This window comes from Physeter macrocephalus, unplaced genomic scaffold (assembly GCF_002837175.3).
Source record: "Physeter macrocephalus isolate SW-GA unplaced genomic scaffold, ASM283717v5 random_1449, whole genome shotgun sequence".
In the NCBI taxonomy this organism is placed as follows: Eukaryota; Metazoa; Chordata; class Mammalia; order Artiodactyla; family Physeteridae; genus Physeter; species Physeter macrocephalus.
Genome location: NW_021146901.1, coordinates 11983 through 19126, shown reverse-complemented (window position 1 = coordinate 19126; position 7144 = coordinate 11983). Strand labels below are relative to the sequence as shown.

General features: G+C 47.5%; 1 non-coding gene across 1 annotated transcript; it reads left to right on the top strand.

Annotated features, from left to right (window-relative positions):
* Nucleotides 1-3903: 3903 nt before the first annotated feature.
* On the top strand, nt 3904-3976 carry TRNAG-UCC (transfer RNA glycine (anticodon UCC)). The gene has a single exon. It is a non-coding gene; the product is annotated as a tRNA-Gly (tRNA).
* Nucleotides 3977-7144: the final 3168 nt, after the last annotated feature.

Sequence of the window (7144 nt, the reverse complement as noted above, 5' to 3'; positions counted from 1 at the left end):
GGGCAGGGGGGGGGGCGCTTGGGAGCGGTAGGGGGTGATGAGGGGCATGGGGGGCAATGAGAGGTACAGGGGCCGTGGGCGGGGAGGCGAGAGGATGAGGGGGTGGGAGGAAGGGGAACCCGGCTGGGGCAGGCGGCGCAGGGTGGCTCTGGAACGGGGTCGGGGCGCAGGACGTGAAGAGGAGTACTGGGAGGGGAAGGGGAAATGCGAGTAGCGGGTGCTGTGCGCCGGGGCGAGGAGGGGAGAAGAGGGGACTTGGGGGAGGAGCAGGTAGGGTGAGGGAGCCTGGGGTCCACACCTGGCTTCCTGGTCGCACCTTTGGGGATGGGGGTCGACCAGCCCCGACCTGGCCTGGCCCCTCGCGGGCAAGGTGGGCGCGCAAACTGGATGCAAGGGAAAGGTAGCCTCATCGATTTTCCTGTAGTTGAGTTTAGTTTCTGTTGCATGCCTTTTCTGGTCACCTTGCACGCAAATGGAAGTTCTTCTATTTCTCTGGAGTTCTGCTCACGTGGTGCAAAGATGATGGGGGCCGGGGTGCGGGTTCGGTGGGGCCTGAAGCAAATATATTTTGTGGGAGGACTCCAAGGAAATACATAAAATTATAAAAAACAAAATTAGTTACAAAAGAGAATGTTTTTGGATAACGTATATTTTGAATAATATCTACATAACTTTACAGTATGTAATATAATGTACACATAATATAAACGAATAAGTTATTTTACAATAACCTTGTAATATTTTAGTTATTTTATGATAACCTGTATAATGAGAAAATAAGTCAATAAATTATAAATTTTAAAAAACTGACAAATGCCACACATCACAAAATTCAGAAAAATAACGTTTGTATGAATTAATGAATGCATCTCTAATGCTTTTGCTTACATTTTTGGCTGTATTCTCATTGAATGCCACATCATGACTTTGCAGAATTGTTTTATGGAAGGAACAGGAAGACAATTCGGACAATTTTCTGACCTGTGTGATCAAATTTGTCTCTGATGGTTAGCGTTGACCTTGGTTTGGGTAATACTTGCGCTTCGCATAGATGTGCTCACTCTTTGTAGCATTCTTATAGGTTTATGCTCCACAACACAGGAATTCTGATAAATATGTACACTTTAATAATATAACATCCAGTTATCTTACCAGCAAAAGCAAGTATATTTAGGAACGCAGAGGAATTACAGTTCAGAATATTAAAACTGTGGCAGACCATAGGCAAATCGGGAGAACAGGAAGAACTTGCTGTTCTCCTCCTCCTGCTGGGAGAAGGGGGAGTTGGGACGGGCTGTGATAACCAAAGAGTTCGTGGAGCTGGGGGTCCAATGGAGGCTTCCTGTTGGCTGGACTGCTGCAGTCTCTGATTGGCTGGGCTGTTGGGGTGTTGGGGGGTGGAGGGAAGTTTCCTTCCTTCTGCCTGACGGTAAGTAGAGGCACCTTCCTGCCCAAGATGTAGGCAGAGGTCTCTTCCTGTTTGGGGTAATTGACATGCATGGCAGGCATGAGGGCGCACCGTACAGGCCAGTCCCGAGTCGACTCCAACTTTGGCTGAGTTTTCTGTAATTAAATCCACACATTCTATTCCAGGAGTCAGGACAGCTGAGTCCTCTGCTAACAATTTTGCACAGACTCCCTTTTGGTTCATAGGACAAACCTTGTTTCTCCTTTGCTCCGCATACTTTCGGTTCCGGGCGCTGTGCGGGTAGGCAGTTGGCAGCTGTAGAAGACGCACCTGCCCCAGGACAGGCCAGCAAGACTGTGAACAGCATAAAAATATCCCATATACCCCAACTAAGTGCGTCCCAACTCTAGCTCCTCTTAGTGGGCTCCCAAAAATGCCTGTGGTCACTGCAGCGGGCCCAGGAAGAGTGTGAAGAGAGAGGAGACTGCTTGGAAAGAGACAGCGGTCTTAACCTATTTCCGTCAAGATATCCTACTCCTGGAACTTAAGCAACACCCGGCCATGTGAACCCTCGAGTGAGCCCCTCTCTTGAGGGCTGTGATCCCCAAAGGAGAAGTTGCATCAGCTCCGTGGTGTTGCATCTGCCCTGGTTGGCTCAGCCCAGAGAGGGGGCATCCTAGACCTTGGTGTCTTCTGTCCATGCAGGTGTCTGCCAGGATAGCCATCATCACATCTGGCCCTTGGTCAGGAGTCCAGGTCTGATGCCACAGAGACCTCCGCAGCCCCTGTCCTTGTGGCATGAGCTATCACCAAGGCACAGGTGGTACAGGTGTCTGTGCCCCTCCCCCCAACCCATTCCCTGTCGGGTCACCCATGCTCACGCCCTCCTGGCCCTGGGTGAGCCAGGGTGCTCCTGATTTACTCAGGGTCCACGGGAGAGTAGCTTTGGGGGCGAAGCTGCAGCAGGTGGCATGGAGAATCAGCTTCAGGAGGCCTGGTGTGCAGCTCACATCTCCCCTGAGGTGCCACGCCACTGCTGTTTAATGAATACCCTGCCTGCCTTCTTTAAAGTAACCAGTGTCCACATCTTCATTCATGGAGAAGAGAAAAGAGAATTCTTTAGCCTCTGGAAAACAAAGATAAAACATGGCTATTTCTGTATTTCCAAAATAAAGATATTAACTTGAATATTGTGTCCCTGATGAAAATTAGATTTTTTTTTTGATGTGGACCATTTTTAAAGTCTTCATTGAATTTGTTACAATATTGCTTCTGTTTTACGTTTTGGTTTTTTGGACGCGAGGCGTGTGGGATCTTAGCTCCCTGAGCAGGGCTCGAACCCACACCCCCTGCATTGGAAGGCGAAGTCTTAACCACTGGACCGCCAGGGAAGTCCCTCCCTGATGAAAATTAGCATTAAAGTTATCAACTAAATACTATCCAGTAAAATCTAGTAAATGTGCAGGTCTGTACACCTCATGAAGGAGGGGTTACTCACACATTTAAAGGCAGTTCATGATTACCATGGCCAACAGCCCTTGAGGTGGCCCCATGATCTCACTTCCTGGCAGCCCAGCTTTTGTGTAATCCCTTTCCCTTCTGTAAAAAAAAACATTTTTTATTGTGATAAAATACACAACATAAAAATTACCATCTTAACCATTTTTAAAGTGTACAGTTCAGTGGCATTAAATACATTTATGATACTGTGAAACCATCACCCATAATCCATCTCCAGAACTCTTTATTTTGTAAAACTGAAACTCTCTTCCCATGAAACACTAATTCCCTATTCCTCCTCTCCCCAAGCCCTCGACACCCACCACTCTACTTTCGGACTTTCGGACTTCAACTATTCTAGGAACCTCATATAAATGGAATCCTACAATATTTGTCCTTCTGTGACTGGCTTATTTCACTCAGCATACGTCCTCAAGTTTCATCCATGTTGTAGCCTGTGTCAGAACTTCTTTCTTTTTCAAGGCTGAATAATAGTCCATTGCATGTACATACCACATTTTGCTTATCCATTCAGCCATTGATGAACACAGGTTGCTTCCATATTTAGCTATTGTGAGTAGTGCTACTGTGAACATGGATGTACACATATCTTTTTGAGACCCTGATTTCAGTTATTTGGATATGTACCCAGAAATGGAATTGCTGATCATATGGTGACTCTATTTTTAATTTTTTGAGGAATTGCCATGTTTATTTTTGAAGGATATATTTTATAAATATTGTCCCATTGTGTCCTGGCCTCCATTGTTTCCAATGATAAATCATCTGTCATTCATATCTATTTTGATCATTGTCCCCTGCGTGTAATGTGACGTGTTCTCTGGCTGCTTCAAGATTTTCTCTTTTTTGGGGGGGAGGGGGTTCCTATTATGTGCCCAATTGTACCATTCTTCATATTTATCCTGCTTGGGTTTGCTGAGCTTCTTGGATCTATATATTAATGTTTTTCATCAAATTGGGAAAAATTTGGGACTTCCCTGTTGGTCCAGTGGTTAAGACAATGTACTTCCAATGCAGAGGGTGCAGGTTCGATCCCTGCTCAGGGAACTAGGATCCCACATGCCACAAGGTGTGGCAAAAAAAAAAAAAAATTGGGAAAAATTTCACTAGTAGTCAAATATTTTATTTATTTATTTATTTATTTATTTATTTATGGCTGCATTGGGTCTTCGTTGCTGTGCACATGGGCTTTCTCTAGTTGTGGCGAGCAGGGGCTACTCTTTGTTGCTGTGCACAGGCTTCTCATTGCGATGGCTTCTCTTGTTGCAGACCACGGGCTCTAGGTACTAGGTACGTGGGCTTCAGTAGTGGCATGCAGGCTTAGTAGTTGTGGCTTGCGGGCTCTAGAGCAGAGGCTCAGTAGTTGTGGCGCACGGGCTCGGTTGCTCTGCAGTATGTGGGATCTTCCCGGCCCAGGGCTGGAACCCCTGTCCCCTGCATTGGCAGGTGGATTCTTAGCCACTGCACCACCAGGGAAGTCCCTAGACAGACACTTTCTGAAAAGAAGGAGCCTTTGGGGATTAGGAGTAACCCACTGAGGTTTTCCTTTGGGGAAGAGCCCTCTGGCCAGTGTGGAGGATGGGGGTGTGAACATGGGGTGAAGGCAGTGCTCAGGGGAGCATGGGTAGTGAATTGGACTGACCAGGGCAAAAGGAGTGGTCAGGGGGCTGAGAGAGGCTGAACACCCTATGGAAGCTAACTATGTCAGGTTGGATCAACAGACCAACAAGCTACTTGTTACTCATTGTTAACTTAAAAGTTATTGGTGGGCTTCCCTGGTGGTGCAGTGGTTGAGAGTCCGCCTGCCGATGCAGGGGACACGGGTTCGTGCCCCGGTCCGGGCGGATCCCACATGCCGCGGAGCGGCTGGGCCTGTGAGCCGCGGCCGCTGAGCCTGCGCATCCAGAGCCTGTGCTCCGCAACGGGAGAAGCCGCAACAGTGAGAGGCCCGCGTACCACAAAAAATAAAAAATAAAAAAAAGTTATTGGTTACATCCTTTGTTAGTATTCTGATGAATATGACTGTACAAGTATTGTTCACAGCAGATCTACATAATGCATTATGATTCTACTTCCTTTCCCCTATCACTCTTTCCTTGTGTTGACAAGTGTCTCTAATTTTTTTGGTTAGCTGCATGTTAATTCACTTCATTTTTATTTAACCCCATTAATTCAGCCCCAGACTGTCTGTCAGGGCTGTAAATCTCCTCTCCACCCATCAGGTGACTGGCCATCCCTGTGTTTCCCAAGCCTCGTCCTCTGCAGCCTGTTCTCCCCAGCAAAGTTGGGTGGGCTTCTTCCAGACCCGAGCCTGGAACTGTCTTTTGAGGAGTTTCTCCTCTCTCCTGGAGCCAATGCCAGCATCTTCTTTCCTTTCACTCTTATCTTGGTGGACAGGCTCTAGTCGCTTTCAGACCAAGACTACATGGGAGAAAAATTTTTTGAGACACAGCATGTTTGAAAATGTCTTTATCCCATCATCAACTCTCAGGGTGATTGATACTTTGAGCAACAAATTACAGGTTGGAATATGTTTTCTCTTAGAATTTCAAAGTCAGGCTCTATTGTCTTCTAGTTTCCATATTACTGTTGAGAAGTCCCATGTCTTTCTTGTTGTCAGTCCTTTATTTATGACCTGCTTTGTGTGGGCTTCCTCCTCTCTCTCCCTTCTCACTCTCTCTCTTTGCCTCTGTGTCTGTCTCTCCCTCCTTCTCCTCTCCCTTCCCTCCCCCCTCCCCCCATCTGGAAGTTTTAGGATCTTCTACTTGCCCTCCTTTCTGTGCAACCTCAGGGCCATGGCCTTGGCGTGCTTCCCCACCAGGTGCTCCACACTCTAGACCCCCTAAATTTGGATAATAAGGCCCTTCAGTTTGGGAATGTTTTCTTGTGCTCTTTGCTCAATAACTTCCTTCCTTCGTTGCTTGTTTCCACTTTCTGGAATTCCTATCACTAAGGTCTTAGATTCCCTCCTGGGGCTGTGAATGTCCTTATCTTTTCTCTTTTTAACTCCTTTTCTTTCTGCTCCACTTTTGGGAGATTTCCTCAACTTACAACCCTTTCACTGACTATTTTCTTTAATTTGATATCACATTTTTATTTTCTAAGTGCCCCCTGCTCTAGTCTATCTGTTCCTTCTGCAGTACCTGCACCCTCCCTCACCCTCCTTTCATCTGTTTTGATCTCTGTCTTTCACGAAACTGTCCCAACCCTTGGCTGTCTGTCTCATCCAAGGGGGTGGCCCTTGGGAGCAGCTGGGAGCCTCGTGTGCATGGCAGGACTTGCCAGGGTGGGCTCCTCTTTGGGGCGATCAGGGTGGGACAGAGCCATTTCGTCTGAGGGTCCCAAAGAGCAACATCTGGCCAACCTACTGTTTCCTGCTTAGCCTGACTGCCAGCCTGGTGGCCTCCATGGGGGAGAACTGAGCCCGGCGTCCCTAGGCTAAAGAGCCCTTGGACTAATCACCTCCTGCCTTCCATAGCAGTGAGGAGAGGGAAGTTGCCTGGCTGTGTGGGCTGGAGAGGGGATCTGGGGTCCAGCTGTCCCTACACAGTGTTCAGCCCCTCCCTGCAGCCCAGCCTGCTCAGGGGCCGGGGCCTCTGGGTTTGCCTGGAGCCAGCGCAGCTAGCCTCTGATGACCCCCCTCACTCTGGGACCCAAAGGGTAGATCATACATGATGCAATTAGCTAAAGGTTCATTTAGTAATCCTAAATAATATCAGTGATAAAATACAAATACTCCTCCTCAAAATGTCTCCTGTCGGCCGCTGGCACCGGCCAACTCCAGCACACTTTGTATCCTACGTGGAAATCAGCTACACCCTGTGTTTCGGGGGGACGTTCCTAACATTTGGGTGTCATGTGTACTTCCAGCCCTGGCAGAACTCTGTGCTCCTGCATTTAAACAGCAAAGCAGGTGACATTAGCACCACCACTACGCCCGACTTACTTCAACCCTGTCGTTCTATACACCACTCAGAGTTTTCATTGGAATTTACAATTTTTCAACTGCGGAGAGTCTGAAAGACACCAGGATCGGCTTTGACCAAAGACACTGACAGACTAACAATTTGCAGGACGTACATACGGTTCTTCCTAACTTGGTGCATCTGTGGTTTCAAGTGAAAGAAAATTACCACAAGTTTATTAAGGTCAATAAAAAGTATGCTTTGATCAACTACGGGTGAAAATAGATGGACAAATATGGCTGGACTGTCT